The 20,111-nt window shown below is 38.7% G+C and overlaps 1 protein-coding gene across 1 annotated transcript in view; it reads right to left on the reverse strand.

The window, feature by feature from the left end:
* CENPF (centromere protein F) overlaps positions 1-20,111 on the reverse strand; it is an 84,920-nt gene extending 64,809 nt beyond the window's left edge. The window contains exons 1-2 of the mRNA XM_026001115.2: positions 20,013-20,111; positions 8,273-8,349 (exon numbers count right to left, since the gene is read on the reverse strand). The gene's annotated coding sequence lies outside the window, so the exon portion shown is untranslated. The remainder of the gene's footprint in view (positions 1-8,272; positions 8,350-20,012) is intronic.

A 20,111-nucleotide genomic window follows, 5' to 3' on the forward strand; every position in this document is an offset into this window, starting at 1 on the left:
CCTCACTTTTCTTTTTAAAGCCACTGCCTCATTGATCCTGTCTACTCTCTCTGGACTATTCATCTACCATCTCTCCTTTCTGCCTGTGAATATTTTGCCTACATTTTTATTGAGTTGTTGGTCTTCTTCCTATGATTTCTCATATATTCTGGACACAAAGCGTCTGTCAGATACCTGTTTTGCAAACATTTTCTCAAATGTGCTCTCTTTTCAGCTTCTTAATGATTCCTTTCAAAAAAGCAGACATTTTTTATTTTAAAATTAATTTTAATTTTCTCTTTCATAGGTCATGGTTTTTTTAATCTTATCTAAGAAATGTTCACATATCTTCTAGAAATTTTATAATTTGAGCTTTTACACTTAAGTCTATGATCTGTTTTGAATTTATTTTTTGGATAGCATGAAATAAGGGTTGAGGTGTACATTTTTCCATATAAAGATCCAGTTGCTCTAACACCATTTGTTGTCCTTTTCTATTATTACCTTAGTACTTTTGTTGAAAATTAATTGAACATACAAACATGGATATATTTCTGCCTCTTTGTTCTACTGATCTATATGTCTATCTTTACCACTGTATCATAGTGTTTTAATGATTGTAGCTTTATAATAAGTCATGAAATTAAGTACTGTACATCCTCTAGCTAGTATCTTTTTATATTGTCTATTCTAGGGACTTTATTTTCCATAAACATTTTGGATAAGAATATTAATTTTTCCAAAATCCTCCTGGAATTTTGACTGGGATTACATTGAACCTATAGATTAATTTGAAGAATTTAAGGATGTTCTGGTTCATAAGCATTGTGTATCTCTTCAATGATTTGGCTTTTCTTTTTTTTTTTTTTTTCAGCTCTATGTTTATTTATTTATTTTTTTAATTAATTTTTATTGGTGTTCAATTTACCAACATACAGAAAAACACCCAGTGCTCATCCCGTCAAGTGTCCACCTCAGTGCCCGTCACCCATTCCCCTCTAACACCCGCCCTCCTCCCCTTCCACCACCCCTAGTTCGTTTCCCCGAGTTAGGAGTCTTTATGTTCTGTCTCCCTTCCTGATATTTCCCAACATTTCTTTTCCCTTCCTTTATATTCCCTTTCACTATTATTTATATTCCCCAAATGAATGAGAACATACACTGTTTGTCCTTCTCCGATTGACTTATTTCACTCAGCATAATACCCTCCAGTTCCATCCACGTTGAAGCAAATGGTGGGTATTTGTCGTGTCTAATTGCTGAGTAATATTCCATTGTATACATAAACCACATCTTCTTTATCCATTCATCTTTCGATGGACACCGAGGCTCCTTCCACAGTTTGGCTATTGTGGCCATTGCTGATAGAAACATCGGGGTGCAGTGATTTGGCTTTTCTAAATGACACTTCTCTTAGCAGTATTTTATAATTTTCAGGGTACATATGAATTTGTTATATTCATCCATGAGTATTTCCTCTTCTGTATGCTGTTGTAACTGGATTTTTAAAATGCTTAGCTTCTAGTATTTTGTTGCTTGTATAAAGAATTCAATCTATTTTTATAAAATGACCTTGTATCTTGCAGACTTGCTAACCTGTCTTGTGTCTTGTGTTGGCCAGGACTGCTAGAACAAAATATCATGAACTGGAGAGCTTAAACAACAGACACTTCTTGAAGGCCAGAAGTCCAAAATCAATGTGTTGTCTGGATTAATTCCCTCTAAAGGCTCTAAGGGAAGGATCTGTTCCAAGCCTTTCTCTTTGGCTTGTCTTCATGCTCACATGGCATTCTCCCTATATGTGTGGCAACTCCAGATTCTCCCTTTCTGTGAAGACTTTAGTCAGATTAGGACCTGCCTTACTTCAGGTTGCTGTAATAAATTACCATAGACTGGGTGGCTTAAATGACAAATTCATTCCTCACAATTCTGAAGCCTAGGCAATCTAGAATGAGACGTACCAGCATGTTTGGGTTCTAGTGAGAGCCCTCTTCCTCACCAGATGGCCTTCTTCTTGCCATGTCCTTACAAAGCAGAGCACAGAGAGAAAGAGGAAGTTTTCAGTGTCTCTTTGTATAGGGGCACTAATACCATTCATGAAGCTTCCACCCTCATGACCTAATTAGCTCCCCAAATCCGCACCTCCTGATACCATCACACTGAAGGGTTAGGATGTCAACATATGAATTTGGGAGGACATAAACATTCAGGCTTTAACAGGGTCCAACCTGATGACCCCATTTTAACTCTGTAAAAACCATGTCTCCAAATAAAGTCACATCCTGAGATACTAGGAATTAGGATTTCAACATATAAATTGGAGAGTGGGGTACAAGTTCACTCATAACTTAATAGTTCTAGTAGCTTTTTTGTACATTACTATTTTCTACATGTACTTTCTGTAATTCAACATGGTTTTACTTCTTCATTTCCAAACTATATGCTTTCTATTTATTTTTCTTCCCTTCCTTATTCCACTGGTTAGGACATCAAGTATGATGTCGAATGGATATGAAAGTGGACATCTTTTCTGTCTTTCTTTCCTCAGGGAAAAACATTCAGTCTTTTACTATTAAGTATGACAGCCATACATTTTTATAGATGCCCTCTATCAGACTGACAAAGTTTCTTTCTGTTTCAGTTTGTGGACTGTTTTTATCATGGTTAGGTGTTAGATTTTATCAAATTCTTTTGCTGCACTTATTGAGATGATCCTTTGGTAATTCTCTGTTATTCAAGTATCATGGGGATTGCATTGTTTGGTTTTCAAATGTTAAAGCAACCTTGTTTTTCTGTTACATGTGCCACTTGGTTGTAGTATATTATCCTTTTTATATATTGATGATGAATATTGCTAATATTTCTCAAAGATTTTTGCATCTATGTCTAGGAGAGATATTGGTTCATAGTTTTCCATCTTGTTATATCATTTTTTTAAGATTTTATTTTTAAGTAATTTCTACACCCTGTGTGGGACCTGAACTATATTATAACCTCAAGATCAAGAGCATCACCTGAGCCAGCCAGGTGCCCCTAACTTGTCATATCATTTAAGTATGATTAAACCTGGCTTGGCTTTGGTAACAGGTTCAAACTGTCCTCGTAAAATTAGTTAAGAAGCATTTCCTCCTCATCTCTTTCAGGAAAAGTTTACATAGAATTGGTGTCATTTATTCCTAAATGCTTGGGCCTGGAGTTTTCTCTATGCTGGTCTCTAATCAGGAATTTTAAAAAAGGTTTTTAAAGTGTTCCATTTTTACTTTATTCAATTTCAGTAGTTTGTGTCTTTCAAGGAATTTTTCTGTTTCATCTAGGTTATCAAAAGTATTAGAACATAGTTTTTCAAAAATTCCTATTATCATCCTTTTAGAGGCCTTATTGTATGTAATTATCTGTTTTCCTTTCATTTCAGATGCTAATAATTTGTGTTCTCTCCACCACCCTCTCATCAATCCAGCTCGAATTTTATTAACATTATTGATCTTTTCAAAGAAGCAGCTTTTGATTTTATTGACTTTTTTCCTCTACTATTTGTCCATTTTCTGTTTCATCTATTTCTGCTCTTTATACTTAAGTTTAATTTTCTTTTATAAGCTGCTTAAAGCGGAAGTTTAGATAACTGATTTTAGAGCTTTGTTCTTTTGCTAACATAAGCATTTAAACTTTATATTGGGGATCCCCGGGGGGCTCAGCGGTTTGGCGCCTGCCTTTGGCCCACGGCGCGATCCTGGAGTCCTGGGATCGAGTCCCACGTCAGGCTCCTGGCATGGAGCCTGCTTCTCCCTCTGCCTGTGTCTCTGCCTCTCTCTCTCTCTATGTCTATCATGGATAAGTAAATAAATCTTTAAAAATAATAATAATAAAAAAATAAACTTTATATTAACTTTACCTGATGGCACAAATTTTTAATTTAAATTCAGTAATTAACATATAGTGTATTATTAGTTTCAGAGGTAGAGTTCAGTGATTCATCAGTCTTATATAAATCTCAGTGCTCATTATATCATGTGCCCTCCTTAATGCCCATCACCCAGTTACTTCATCCCCTAACCCCTCCCCTCCAGCAACCCTCAGTTTGTTTCCTATGATTAAGACTCTCTCATTGTTTGTCTCCCTCTCTGATCTTGTCTTGTATTATTTTCCCCTCCTTTCCGCTATGATCCTGTTTTGTTTCTTCAGTTCCACATATGAGTGAAATCATATGATAATTGTCTTTCTCTGATTGACTTATTTCACTTAGCATAATACCCTCTAGTTCCATCCACATCATTGCTAGTGGCAAGATTTTATTTTTGATGGCTGAGTAATATTCCGTTGTATCTATATCCCACATTTTTTTTTAATTTTTATTTATTTACAATAGTCACAGAGAGAGAGAGGCAGAGACACAGGCAGAGGGAGAAGCAGGCTCCATGCACCAGGAGCCCTATGTGGGATTCGATCCCGGGTCTCCGGGATCGCGCCCCGGGCCAAAGGCAGGCGCCAAACCGTTGCGCCACCCAGGGATCCCTATATACCACATTTTTATCCATTCATCAGTCAATGGACATCTGGGCTCTTCCCAGAGTTTGGCTATTGTGGGCATTGCTGCTATAAACATTGGGGTGCAGGTGCCCCTTTGGATCACTACATTTGTATCTTTGGAGTAAATACCTAGTAGTGCAATTGCTGGGGTGTAGGATAGCTCTATTTTCAACATTTTGAGGAACCTCCATACTGTTTTCCAGAGCGGCTATACCAGCTTACATTCCCAATAGCAGTGTAAAAGGGTTCCCCTTTCTCCACATTTTTGCCAACATTTGTTGTTTCCTGACTTGTTCATTTTAGCCACCTAACTGGTGTAAGATAGTATCTCACTGTGGTTTTGATTTGTTTTGCCTGGTGCCAAGTGATGTCGAGCATTTTTTCACATGTCTGTTGGCCATTTGTATGTCTTCTTTGGAGAAATGGATGACACAAATTTTGTCTTTCCATTTTCACTCAGTTCAAGTATTTTCTAATTTCCTTTATGATTTTGTGTTTCATTTGTGGGTTATTTAGAAGTATATTGTTTATTGAATATTTGTAGATTTTCTAGATATCTTTCCATTACAGATATGGAAACAACCAGCCTCTTGGGTGGCAAGTCAATTTTGCTTTGGATCTTTTCCACCTCCACTCTGAAGGAATCAATACCTACACCAGATGTGGGTTTTTCTTTTCTCTCTACAGAGCCTCTGCCAACTTTCCTTTCTGAGGGCTTACAGAATACCAGACTTACAGTTATGGGATCTTGCCTAAAATTGTCTTAGACCAGAGGACCCATTGAGAAACATGTGCATGACCATAGGATTACTGGTTCTACCATATATCCTGCCTATTTCCTGGAAATGGCTGGCCTGATGGTGCTATAAGTTGAATAGCATCCCCCATAATTTCACATGTTGAAGTCCTATCCCCTAGCATCTCAGGATGCAATATTGATTGGAAACAGAGTTGTTTCAGATATAATCAATTAACACGAGGTTGTTAGGGTAAGCTCTCACCCAATAGGACAATGTCCTTATAAAAGGGGGATATTTGGACACAGAAAAGAGATACAAGGGAATGCCAAGAAAAGAATGCAGTTGCTACAAGCCAAGGGACACCAAGGAGTGCTGGCCAGCTACCTGAAGCTGAGAGAGAGGAAGAGAACAAGTTCTCCCTCACAACCCTCAGAAGGAACCAATCCTGTCAACACTGTGATCTCAGACTGCTAGCCTCCAGAGCTGAGAGAAATGGCTATTGTGTGAAGCCACTTGGTTTTGGTACTTAGTTACAGCATCCTTAACTAACACAGATATCACTTTGGAATAGCCTATTAAGGTGCTAGTTATGGCATAACCTCCGATGGGGTTAGGGAAACATCCTCCATGATGCACCATCTGTATTGTGCCAGTATATAGCAAGTTGTGTCCTCAGTACCTAGAATATCCAGGTCCAGCTTCTAAGAAATGGAACAAAAATTAGCCCTTCTCATTACCACTCCCAATAACCCATATGTGCTTCCCATTCTACTTTGGGCTCTACTGATAAAGTGGGAGTGGGGAACACTACTCCTAGTGACACGAAAGGCTCCCACAAACCCTAAGGCTACAAATGGTCTTTGGTTTTGTTATGCAATTGAACCAGCAGGCAAAGAAAGGAGTTATAATACTGATGAGGCTAATCAACCCAGATTATGGTGAGAAACTAGGGTTGCTGTTGTTACATAAAAGGGGCAGAAAGAATATGTCTGGAACTCAGGAATCACTGGAGGTACTCCTCTGTGCCTTTATGTCTGGTAATAACAGTGAACAAGTAATTGCAGCCACCACAGTCCAATAAGGGCAAGGCAGTCAAAGGCCTGACCACTCTGAGATGAATTCTCAGAATTCATCTCAGAGTGGTATTCTGGAATACCCCACCAGGCAAAAAAATACCCCATCTCAGGGTATTCTGGAATACCCCACCAGGCAAAAAAATTAGGTCAGTTGATGCTGACCAATGATGGAGAGATCTAGAATGGATGGTAGAGCACAGAGTTGATGAATATGTCATAGCCTTGGGACCAGCTGTAATAGCAGGAACCACCGTGGCTTATTCTACTAATTCCTCTATACTAATACTTGTAGAAAAGTCTTTAGAGATCGTGGCCACCATTTTGAAGGCACAATGACAGAGTAAACTTCATATGAGGACAAGTGGATCTCAGCAGGGTAAGGTGTGGTCATAGCAAGTGCTATTAGGACATCCCCTTGGCCCACGTGTCACGGGTAGAACTGTAGTAGACTGTTCTGTGTATGCTCAGACTCATTCCACCTCAAGTGCAAGCCACAGGTCACTCCATTTCTCTGATCCAGGGATTTTTCTGGAGCTAAGAAAGCCTGATAACCCACCACAAAGGCACAGCCTGGAAATACAGGAATAATTATAGTTTCCACGGACAATCTTCAATGAATGTGGTTGGAGCCAGTGGATAGATGTCTCAGCATTGCATCTTTCATGTGTGCAATTCTGAGAGATGGCAGAAAAATTAAGCCCTTGCTGCCTGTAGGGACAACTGGGAAATAGCACCCTTCCCCTGGTTTTTCCTCTTTCCCTGTCTCACTTCCCCTGGTCCCCACTTTGCTTCCTGGAATTAGCACCCAAATAAACTCCTTCCATCCTAGTTTGTATCTTAGTCTCTGCTTTGGGGAGAACCCAAACTAAATGGAAGGTGTCATATACATATGATTTATTATCTTCGACAAGTGAAAAATCCATCTCAGCTTCTCAAATGTTTCAAAAAGCTTCCCTTATGTAGATGGAACCTCAGCTACCTCATCTGTGAAATTAGAAGTGTAAATCATAATAGATTTGCCTGGTCCTGATAGTTTTAGACCAGGCATTTCTAGGAGATAAGGGTCATGCTTTTATGCTTGTTTTGTGCATATCTAGATTTCTTTTGACTACAGAACCATGAATTTAACACATTCATTGAGATAAGAATTAATTTTCAAGGCTTGCTATGAGGGGATTTTTCCATCCCTCTAGGAAAGAAAGACTTGAGGGTAAATACTACATATTCAACATAATATTTTAAAAGTTGATTTTAAAAGTTGATTACAAAAAAATATTGAATATCTTGGAATGCTTTAAGTACATGGATTACCTATCATAGGGGCACTGTGCAGTGCTCTGAACTGAATTAAAGTGCAAGAAAAGGGATCCTAAACTTTTAAAAGGCACTTTCTATTTTCACCACTAGGTGATTCCCTATACCTTAGAAAATCTTTAACAGTAACTACTGTCCCACATACCCTGACTATGTTCTCTTTTCTAATTCCATTCCCTCAATGTATCTAATGTTCTTGCTTACTACTCCCTTTTTAAGCTAACATTTGCTTGTTTAAAGTAGAGGAAAGTAACAAAAAATAATGGCCCATAATTTACAGAATGATCAAGTGATAACACATGCACATGATATGAAATTCCAAACACTCAAAAAAAGTTGTGAAAGATGAATTTAAGAAACTAGAATGAACATTGGACATCCACTAGACTAAAATCTCATTTCGTAGCTGAAGACAGTGAGATAAGATGGTTCTAAAAATTCACACAAGTTACTGGCAAAAAAATTACAAATACAGAAAATAGTTTAAACAGGTAAACCTTCATCATTCTGGAATCAATTATCTTACAGAAATTAGAAACACATTATTACGGCTCTTGCAATAGCAATTATTATAAAAGAAGTGAAATAATCTACATATTTTTAAAAATTTCAGTGGCATTTCATTAAAAAAATGCTTACCTGGTGCTTATTTCTTTCAAACATTGATTAAAATCAATGTTCACTATATTTTCTATTCCTTGGCTGGAAACTTGATCCTCAAAGAAAAAAATGTGGCTGTTACTACAAGTCCAAGTTTCCAAAAAGACAATGATACAGCCAAAAATAAATCTCCCAACTTGCAAGTCAAGTTTGCTGAAGGAGATGACAGTATTTATCATCACGTGACTGAATTTAAGTTCAATTTGTCTCTAGCTCACTTTCAATAACAGTTTTGATCCAGGTGTTAGGTTAACCATGTAGTAAAGTGCATGATTCTCCTGATCTCTGTAATCATTGGGTTTGACACCTTGAAATAAAAGGTGAAGGCATTTTCTAAACCAGAAATAAAACTTTAGTGCCCCTAAGAAGATCACGGAAATCTCTTCTAAAGCGCAAATTTGGAAGCTATATCTAGTTCTGAATTAGTAGGTTTAAGAGGCAGTACAGAAATTCATTTTATGAAGCACTCCTGTGGTCAAAAGATAAAGTGAATATACTTCATGGTTTACTTCTATTGTGCCGGCATCCCTCTGGTTTAACATGTGTCTCAGAGTTGTTGTTGTTATTTTTGCTGCTTTTAACAAAATATTATTAACAGTTGTTTTAGAATAAACCAACCTGAGTTGGGTAGGTCAGTTTGTACTACCATATTCTATCATGCTCTTCTCTAGGAGTGTGTGATGTATATGTGCAATAAACAGGGTTCAACATGTAACTACAGGTTAAATCTGAACTATCAGTTATAACTCCTCTCACTTTTTCGAAAACCTTCTTGACGCAGTTAATCAACTCCACCGCTTTAAAGGATGGGGCTGACGAAGAGTGATTGCATACAGGTGGCATTGGCTGGCTTTGGGGTTGGGCGACTGGAAGAAGTGTTTGTTGCTGCTGCCCCTAGTGGCCATCTGGGGTATGAGTCAGTTGTGCCTTAGTTGGGAGTCAGGCCTGGGAGATGATGAAGCCTTTAGGCTGCATAGGCCAGTGGGTGGGATCCCTGTGAAATGTGAGATAGATGTGGAGGTGGGGGTTAAGCATGCCCGCCAAAGGGCTTATATATAGTGGTGTGAACAATCCTGCTAAAATGATTTTGTCATTTACTAGATGGCGTAAATCTACGAGTCTTTATTTACTTTTTGTTTGGTAACGCTTCTTAAAGATTTTGCGATGAACCCTCACAGCAGCAGTGAACTCAAGAAACAAGACAAAGCAAATGCGTATTTAGTGGAAAAAATTAAGTACAGAATTCTCATTTCTCAGTGACATTGGTGAAGAATATATCATGTACCTAAAAATGTTTGTCCATTTACTATCCACCATGAGAGCTGTAGTAATGAAAACTAGAAAAAAATGAATGTGCTTTGGAGGTCCCGGGATTTACTTTAAACATGAGACATTATTTTAAGATTTTCCTGGACAAGTATGAAATATGAAGCAATAGCTGTTAATATGTTTGGTTTAATTAGAACTCTGCAGACAGCTAAATGACTCCTTTCTTATTGTGTCAACAGATGCTTCAAATTACAAATTGATTGATTTCAGTAAGTGTTCGATATTTTTCATAAAATCATGGAATCAAAGTAAAAAAAAGTTCATCTGGCCATATTGTAAATACTACTGTAAATTCAATTAAAAAGTTGAACTTTGAAGATAAAAGTATTTGTATTATGAGTTTCATAAATACAAATTCTACATCAACTCTAACTTTTATCAATAAATTTCATGTTAAATAGGATGTCGATAGAGCAGAAATGTTCCGTGAAGCTTTTAGAGAATTGCAGTTATTAAAAACAAAATTTGGAAACAAGGAAATATTGAAATTTATCCTATAAAAGCAAGGAAAGAATTGAATAAACAATGACAGCCTCATCAATTTACAAGATTTAATTTTGAAGTTCTACAATTGTGCCTTGGAATACCAAGACTTGTGGAATAATCTTTTGATGGAGTTTCTTGTTTTATTTCATAAATGTATATTCTGTGCTAGAATGGAATGAAATCATAAACGTTAACAATTTTGAAGCATTGGCATTATATAAAATGTTTTAAAGTACAAATAGAACTTACAAGTTTTGTCTTATAAAAGTACTTGTTAAATCTAGTGTGAAAAGAAGCAAACAGAAATCATCTGTGAAAATATCTTGGCTGAAATACCTACAAATTTCAGAATAAAAAGAATAGAACTGAGAATTTCCTCCATTTAGCAGAATTTGTTCTGAGTTTACTATGACCCTCACCACTGGGGGAATAATTTATCAGTTAAAAATACTGTGGACTATAGAGAGGAGTCAACTGACAAGGAATGTGGCAAATTTATTTTTAAAATACATATATAATAAGATCATACTGAAAAAATACATTCTTCAGAAATACACCAATAACAGAGTATTAACAAATGATAAAGCTAAGAAACTGGATAAAGTATATGAATATATACCAACAACAGTTATTCTGCTTAGACTATTTTTAATATTCAGATAATCAACATGTTTCACATGTTTTATTTTAATATACATGGGTATATATATTTTTAAGAATCATTTTTTTAAGATTTTATTCTATTTATTTATTTGAGAGAGAGACAGAGATAGTGACAGAGAGCAGGAACGAGGAGGAAAGGGAGAAGCAGGCTCCCCGATGAGCAGGGAGCCCGACATGGGGCTGGATCCCAGGACCCCAGGACTATGACCTGAGCCAAAGGCAGATGCTTAACTGGCTGAGCTACCCAGGCACCCCTGAAAGAATTCTTTTTTTGAAAGTGGTTTTTATTGGCACTATTTTATAGATCCAACAATATAAAAAAAAACAATTTGTTGATAAATAAATATATTATGATTATACATTTTAAATATTTTTTTAAAAATTTATTCATGAGAGACACAGAGACCTAGGCAGAGGGAGAAAGAGATTCCTTGTGGGGAGCTCCATGCGGGACTCGATCCCAAGACCCTGGGATCACTACCTGAGCCGAATGCAGTCGCTCAACCACTGAGCCACCCAAGTACCCCCATTTTATTTTATTTTATTTATTTATTTTTGGTACCCCCATTTTAAATAATTTTAATCTCCCTTTTGCTCTCAAAATATCTTAATTGGGCAGCTAAATTGTATAGTCACTGTATTTTAAGCCTAAACTGGAGAACAGTTAAATCATTCATGCCCTAAATTGGTGAGAATATTTCTAAATGAATTTGGATGGAGGTTCTTTTGTTTTTATTTTAAGGTATAGGACATTGAAAAAAATACCTGATGATATAATATTTTTAAATTGTCCCAGTTGATTTTCTGCAAAATATAACCCTGCATATGAAGGTCACATAGGTTTAGCTTGCTGAATTTCAAGGAGCAGTAAGGATGACAGCATGACCTAGGAGGGAAGGGTTTCGGGGCGGTGTGACTTTCAGCGCTAAAACCATGGGAGTCTCAGCCAAACCTACCGTGGTGGTCTCCCAACAGCTATTACATGAATTCAAACCCCTGTGTGTTTAGGTGAGGCCTGGTGGCATGGAGAGAAGGGAAATCATCAATACTGAGCCTCTAAGCTATAGTGTTAGAAAATATATCTTTATTTATCACAAAATAAATAGCACAGAATAATATATCACAAAATAAAGAGACAGCAACTTTTGTGGCTCCATTATCTATCACAGAATAAATAGACAACAATTTTTGTGGCCTCCTTATATTCCAATCCTCCCTTCTCAAACCAGAAAAGCCCTAGATAAATACCTTATGATAATTCCCTTTCACTTTCTCCCCAGGGGAGCCCTGACTTCTTCACCCTCCCTAATTCCGAATGCCTTCCACACTTCACAACCCTAAAACTACTACTACTTTTGAGAGTGAAGGCAATATTTGAACAGCATCTGAGGTCTGCCTGACTTTAACAGAATCCAGTTCCCTCAGTAGCCAGAAAAAAAAAAAAAAAAAAAAAAAAAAGCTGAGTACTGAACGCATTCATGCCTACTTCCTTGCTGGGTGCATAGTAAGTTTTCAATAAAAAATGTAGAATTTGTGAATGATAGATCCAAGGGCCCCTGTTCAAATACTGGAAACTCCTCAAACTCTACTCTCCCAGCTGTCTGGTGAAAGAAAGACATCAGGAGAAGAGGGAAGAGAAACAGCTGGAGAGTAACCACCTTGCTTTGCTTCATCTAAAAGCTCAGTGCATGAGGCAGAGTGCCAGCGAAGCACAAGCAAACGGAGTAAAACTGTTCATTCCTGTCTCCTTTGCCTCCTAGAAGTTGCAGAAGGAGTAGCTGCTGAAGAGACCTAACTTTTTTCCCTCTTGTCTAGTATTGGCTAAGCAGATACTTGAGAGACAAAGTGTATCTAAAATTACCCTTATGGGGCACCTGAGTGGCTCAGTGGTTGAACGTCTGCATTTGGCTCAGGTTGTGATCCCAGGGTCCTGGGATCGAGTCCCGCATCAGACTCCCCACAGGGAGCCTGCTTCTTCCTCTGCCTGTGTCTCTGCCTGTCTCTCTCTCTCTCTCTCTCTCTCTCTCTCTGTCTCTCATGAATAAAGAAATAAAATCTTTAAATATAAATAAATAAATAACCCTTATATTTTCCCTTCCAGGAGAATTTACTTCTGAGATCTTAGAACCAGAAAAATGGGAACACTTGACTATTAAAAAAAAAAAACAAAAACAGGTAACACTTTTCAGATTTGCATCTGGTTCTTTAATTACCAAGAGAAAGGGTATTATTTCATGAAAAAAAAATTGACAGAATACGTATTCTGCATGACCCATTGACCTCAGCAACTGGAGAGTGTGATCCTTGTCGTCTGGATCCCTCTGCAGTGTGATATCAAGGAGATAGCCCAGTGCAGAGGTGTACGTGGCAGATGGAAGAACACGTCCAGGCCTCACCACTAGGGCTGTGAGACATTGGGCAAATTTCTCTCTTCACCCTTATCCACCTACTAGGGTTCTTATGAGAATTAAGTGAATCATCTGTGTAAAGCTCTTAGCAGCATGCCACATGGTGAGTTTTCAAAAGATAGCCATTGGTGCGGCACCTGGGTGGCTCAGAGGTTAAGCATCTGCCTTTGGCTCAGGTCATGATCTCAGGGTCCAGGGATTAAGCCCCTGAGTCAGGCTCCCTGCTCAGTGGGGAGTCTGCTTCTCCCTCTCTCTGCCCCTCCTCACCCCACTCATGTTCTCTCTCCTCAAATAAACCAATAAAGTCTTTTTTTTTTTAAAAAAAGATAATTATTGACACCCACTATTCTGAATAGGTTGTCACCTAATCATCTTTAATTTCTACAGGAAGAATGAAGGTGATTTTTACACCCAATACTATGTTTATAAGGTGTACTAATCACAAAATCACAAAGTTATCTGTGTATGGCTCTTAAGCCAGGAAATATAGTATTAAATTGAGTTGAGAGGCTTTTTATCTCCCAAGCCCGTCTGAATGAAAGCATTTAAAAACCCAGAACACCCCAATTCTTTGGTTGAATTTGATAGACAATTTATGCTTGTGGATGGCTACACAGGATCAGAGCTCATGACTTCATTTGTGTCAGGGAAGGCTGTGCTGCGGAAGATGCATTTGATGGGAATGTTGAGGATGACTAGGAACACCCAAGGTGGTCTTCCTACTAAGACGAGCTAATCTAAAGAATTGCTTTAATCGGCTTCTAAGGTGCTAATGATCATGCAGTCCTAAGGTAGTGTGATCTAACGACAAAGGTGAATCGCCTATGTCATTACCACTAAGTGGCATTACTTTAACAAAACTGGCAGATCTTCACTTTCCCAGTGTTCTCCTTGGTGCAAGAAACCGGGTGCTGGCTTACTAACCTGAGGCCATAAAGTACTATAACATGTTAGCTCATGCTGGGTGGCAACAGGTTTGTTTTTCATGATTATGTAATCTGAATTCCTTTTCCAAGAAAGGATTTGGAAATGAGCTATTAAATTGGATTGCCAGCGAACATAGAGTCTAAATGCACATATATGTGAACCACGACAAACTCAGATCCTGCTCAAACAGCCCTCTCACCCCATACAAATCTGTAAACTATAACTCAAGGATGACCCATGAAAAAGGTTGTCCAATAGCTAGCTGAGGTTTCCATAAGGCATTAAAATGCCTACTAAGGATTTTTAGGGAGGGCATTTGATCTGCTCGGTCTTAAATAGCAACCTAATCAGGCAGGCAGTCTGGGTACTTGGTACATGAGTACCCATATTAAATTTGCTTTAAAGACTAATACGGTGTTGAAATATCATGTAAAGAGTGACTTCTAGAATAGGTTCAAAGACTTTAGGTGCTAGTTGGGTATTTATTGACTACAATGTTATTTAGAAGAGCACTCACATTGTTCTTAACTTTCAGGACAAAGCTTAAAACCACAGCAAGTAACTGCTTGGGGTTTTGCATTCCACAGTCTTGGACTCACAGCAAGCTTCCTGTTCCCTCTTGGCTGGCAGACCCGAAGGCCAGACGATGAATGGTTTGATTCTTATAGCTGGAGAATCTGCTCTGGCTTTTGGCCCTTAAGGTTTTGGGTGCCAGACCAGGTGTTATTTATTTATTTTTTTTAAGTTCCTCCTAGAGATTTGGATTTCACTTGAAGATAATAGCAAGAAAACAGACTGAGTTAGGCATTTGGGCAAAGACCATATCTAATAAAGATCCACACATCTGTGTATATCCCAAAAAGAAGTGTTTCGGAATAACCAAGAACCAAACTTGGAAACTCTATTCATTCCCTGGGATCTTCATGGTAGGTTTCAGGAATTAAGAGAAAAAGAAGAAGAAGAAGAATACAAAATTCTTGGGCCAAATGTTTTTTTCTTCCTGGAGGAAATGGCTATTTTTTTTTTCAAGTAGTATGATAATTCTGTGTTTTCCTACAGAACTTGCATGTATAGCTGTATGTTTATGATGCGCTGAATGTCAAATGCTAAGATTTCCTTTACTGTCTTCACCACTTAAAAGGTGAAGGGCACCAGGTCAGAATGTATTAGAAACTGAAGGAGGGGGCAGCCCAGGTGGCTCAGCGGTTTAGCGCCACCTTCAGCCGGGGGCCTGATCTTGGAGACCCGGAATCATGCTCCCTGGATGGAGGCTGCTTCTCCCTCTGCCTGCCTGTGTCTCTGCCTCTGTCTCTCTCTCTCTCTCTCTCTCTCTGTGTGTGTGTGTCATGAATAAATAAATAAAATCTTTAAGAAAAAAAAAACTGAAGGAGGGAGATGAATTGTAACTCTGGAGTGTGTATGTGTGTGTGTATAACTATATAATTTATCTGTAGAGGTGACAGGAAACTCCAGAACTTGTTCTCATATGGAGTAGTTATGAGTCTGCTTTGAATTTTAAGTGGAAAGCAAAATAAGAGGATACTAGAACATTAGTTATTCAAATAGCAGGCCCAAATTAATTGCTTAGGGAAAACCATTAATCTTTTCTTCTCTGCCCCATTATTCCAGCAATTTTAAAGGTCTTATGGTCAATTTTAAAGGATCTGGAAGGAGTGGGGCTGGAGGTGAAGGGTTGAATTTTAACTTGGCTGAACGGGGGCCTAATTTCCTTGGCAGTTGAGAAACTCTTAATGAAGGCTTTCTGCCAGAAAGAAACAGCACAGGCCACTACTCAGTCACACTGCCTGTCCCTGACCCTTCTTCAGAGAAAAGGAGGCTTATATCCTTCTCCTGTGGGGCAGCCCCTCCCTTGGGTAGGACAGACAATGTTCCTCAGAGCCTATTCCCATCACATCACTGTCCTCATTCTGACCTTTGTACCCCTGTCAGATTCTGACTGGAATCTTGCCCCTCACTTCTCTTTACCTCAAACATTACCTCCTTGCAGGCCACTCCAGGTCCTCCAAAAATACCCAACAACGGACCTCAAACCAATGGCACTCTCCATCTTGTAAGCCATCATTAAATTGCTGCAATTTTTACTGTTTCTGATAGAATCTCTGGGCTAGCTGGTCAACCAGAGACATAGCCCTTCTCTTTTCTTTCCTAGCTATACTCTTTCTTTTCCTTAAAAAAAAAAAAAAAGAAAAAGAAAAGAAAAAAAAAGGAACTTTATGATCTCCCTGCCTGGTTTATCATTATTTACTGTACCCACAGAGAAAGAACATAATTGACTTTTCACTGCTTTTGTATGCAAGCATTATGTTATTTCAACTTCTCAATCCGCTGTACATCAAGCCCATATCTGGTTTTTGCAGAAGTTCTCTGATATTAGAACTTGAAAGCAGTCTTAAAGAATGAAAGCTATGTTTCCAACAAGGACATGAGGAACTGAGGAAGAAAATAGTATATAGAGGGTATGTTATGTTACTTACATTCCTCTAGTCTGGGGAACATATGCAGGGAAGTGACATGGAAAAGCTTTTCAGAAATATGGTCCAAAGACACTAGGGGAAACCCTTTGTTGACAAAAATGCCTTCAAGGCTTCCTATAACAAAAAGTAAAAATGGTTTTCTACTTAGGCCTCATTAAGCTTTTTAAACCGCCCTTTAAAACAATAGAGGTAGATACAGGGAATAGAGTTCCTATGAAAAAGAAGTATTTCTTTCTCATGAGTCTAGACTTCTCTAGCTAGGGAAGTCTAAAGGAAATTGAGTGCAGTCAACCTGCAACGGTGAGCAGAGATAATTGAAATGCACTGATAATTCAGAATCTCATTTCCACCTCATTAATTTCAACCTCTGTTCCCTTCTTTTGGTACCTCTAAAGAAAAGCAACGTAGACCAAATGGAAGATATTATCCTGTCCCTACTCCTGCCTTCCCCCACCCTCTGAGGTGCTCAGTTGGTTGGGTGGAAGATCATTATCACAAGGAGGAGGCAAACAAGTGGCCCACATGATTCACAATCCAGCTAGCCTTCTACACCGCACCCCCCTCCACCTTGTAACTGAGCAAAGACTGCAGGTGGGTGTCATTTACTTGATACTGGTGAGAATATGAAAATCATTTTTGGTCTTGATGTGTTTCCCATTTGCTAATACCCTAGATTTTGCCAAGTTTGGGAACCTTAGCATAATTATGGCTAAAGAAGTTAACTATTTGACTACAGTTAGTGAACTATGTATTTTTACCCTCCCTTCCATTCTTTGAGAAGGAGGGGTGGATTTTGCATTGTTTTCAGTAGGACAAGCTTATTAATTAATTACTGGAAAATGATTGAGGCTCTGTCTCTCCCACATATTTTCCCTGTCATCTTATAATGTGTATTCTTCCTCTTAGGGTATAAAGAGAAAGGTGTTTTTTATATTAAAAAAAAAAAAGACACTATTTTCTTGCAAGGAAAATTTCAGGATTCTCAAATACTAAGTAACACATCTGGGTGCTAATCTGTGGAGCATCAGACATTAAGTATTTCCTAAATAATCACTCTTAAGTACAAAAGAAGAATACTTAGAGTCATAGGAAGCTATAGTGAAGAGAGAGAACAAAATCAAAACCAGCTTAGAATGTCCAGCAATGGGATTATTACTACCACTTATGGAGTTTACTTTTTGACAATGTTTGACGCTTAAGTATTAACTCTAATTGGCAAAATGTTTGACTGGAAAAATACAAGTAAGGGGGGATTTGTGGAAGCAATCAATTCCTTAGCCCAGAAATTCTATTGCATGTCAAAAGTGCCTCAGTCCAGCCTTGGGAATAGTAATGAGGAAAAAATTCTAGGCCCTTATCAAGGTACCTGGCATGAGGAAATGAAATGCATATGTTAATGGCATAGAAATAAAGATTGAAGAGTCAAATCCTAGCCAGGTATGGCAGTTGATTTTATGTGTCAACGTGGCGAGGCTATAGTACTATTTTTCAACAAAATACTAAGGCTAAGTGTTGCTGTGGAGATATTTTGTGTATGTGGTTAATATCTAAAATCAGTTGACTTTAAATAAAGGAGATGATTCTAGATAATGAGGGTGGACCTCATCCAATCAGCTGAAAGGCTTTAAGAGCAAAACAGATTTCCCTGAGGAAAATAAGAAAAAAATTCTCCTGACTACAGCATCAGCTTCTGAGAGCTTCCAGCTTTCTGGGCTGACCTGCAGATTTCAGCTTTGTTACCCCAACAATGTATGTATGTATGTATGTATGTATGTATATGTGGGGGGGGGGTATGTGTGTGTATCTATCTATCTACCATCTATCTTACTGGTTCATCTCTGGAGAACCTTGATACAGAGCATAATCAGAGAAGACTTGGGGAAGGAATATTTGAACTAAGGCTGATTGAGCAAGGAGCCAACTGTGTGGAAAGTAAAGGTTCATTATGTTCCTTGCAGGGGAAAGAGCATACCCAAGGCCCTGAGATAGGAAGGGGCCTGGCATAAATAAGCAAGTGAAAAGGAAATCAGGATGTCTTAGACACAATGAGCAAAAAGAAATGGCCCAATATGAGGCTGGAGAGGCTTGCAGAGGTCATCATGCAGGATTCTTAGTAAAATATTTGGACTTCTTTTTTCAAACTACTATAGGAGGCCATCCAAAGTTTTTAACCTAGAGAAAAATGGCTGCCTCGTGGAGAAGGGAATGTAGGCAAACCCTTGGATTACTGTAGTGGTCCAGGTTGGAAATGATGATAGCTTGGCCTAGTGTGCTAGGAGAGGTGATGAGAAGACGTGGCCTGATTTAAGGTTATATGATAGCATGTGTGAAGAAGGTGGGAAGTTAGGACATAAGGATGCTCCTAGGTTTCCAACTGGTACAGTTGGGTAGATGGTAATGATACCAAATACAGTAGGGTAGACTGAAAGAGGAACAGGATTTTTTAAATGTGAATTAAGAATTTAGTTTTGGGAGCACCTGGGTGACTCAGTTGGTTAAGTGTCTGCCTTCAGCTCAGGTCATGATCACTGTCAAATGTAGCTCCACAGTGGCGGGGGGGGCGGGGGACGGGCACTGCTCTGCAGGAAGCCTGCTTCTCCCTCTCCCTCTGCCCTTCCCCACCAACTCGTGTTCTCACTTGCTCTGCTCTCTCTCTCAAATAAATTAATTAAAAATCTTTATTAAAAAAAAAAAGAAAAGAATATAGTCTGGGGGCACCTGCCTGGCTCAATTGGTAGAGCATGCAACTCTTGATCCCAGGGTCATAAGCTTGAGCCCTGTATTGGGTATAGAACTTACTTAAAAAAAGAAAAAAAGAGGGATGCCTGGGTTGCTCAGGGGTTGAGCATCTGCTTTTGGCTCAGGCTGGGATCCCGGGGTCTGGGGATTGAGTCCCATGTATGGCTCCATGCAGGGAGCCTGCTTCTCCCTCTGCCTATGTCTCTGCCTCTCTGTGTCTCATGAATAAATAAATAAAATCTTAAAAATAATTAATTTTTAAATAAGAACTTAGTTTTTTCAGCATGCAACACACATTTGCGAATCATCATTCACACATGACATTTGAAGCCATGTGAATAGACATGATTAATCAAGGAGAGAAGGAGATTCATCAGGGACAGAGGACCCAGGACTGACACCTGAGAAACTCCAACATTTAGAGATGGGGGAGGAAGAGGTGTTTAGAGAAATGGGGAAGGTTGTGGGGAGAGTATACCAAGAGGGGTTACATTTCAAGCAAGAGGTAGTAGCCAACTGTGTGAAATGCTGCCGAGAAACCAAGGAAAACGAAGACAGAAAAATGAACATGGGATTTAGGGCCTGGCCTACCACTCTGAGCTCTGATGTCTGGTGTGTCTGCTTCTTTACTTCATGCAATTCACACACATTTATAACAGAGAGACCACTTACCGTGGCTCATTCCCAGGAGAGTACTGGACTTCCTAGGCATTGGTTTTCATAACTGGATGGACATGAGGGCCTGTCTGTTTGTCCTGAAGGAGGAGGAAG

The sequence above is a fragment of the Vulpes vulpes genome, chromosome 13, assembly GCF_048418805.1.
Source record: "Vulpes vulpes isolate BD-2025 chromosome 13, VulVul3, whole genome shotgun sequence".
Lineage (NCBI taxonomy): Eukaryota > Metazoa > Chordata > Mammalia > Carnivora > Canidae > Vulpes > Vulpes vulpes.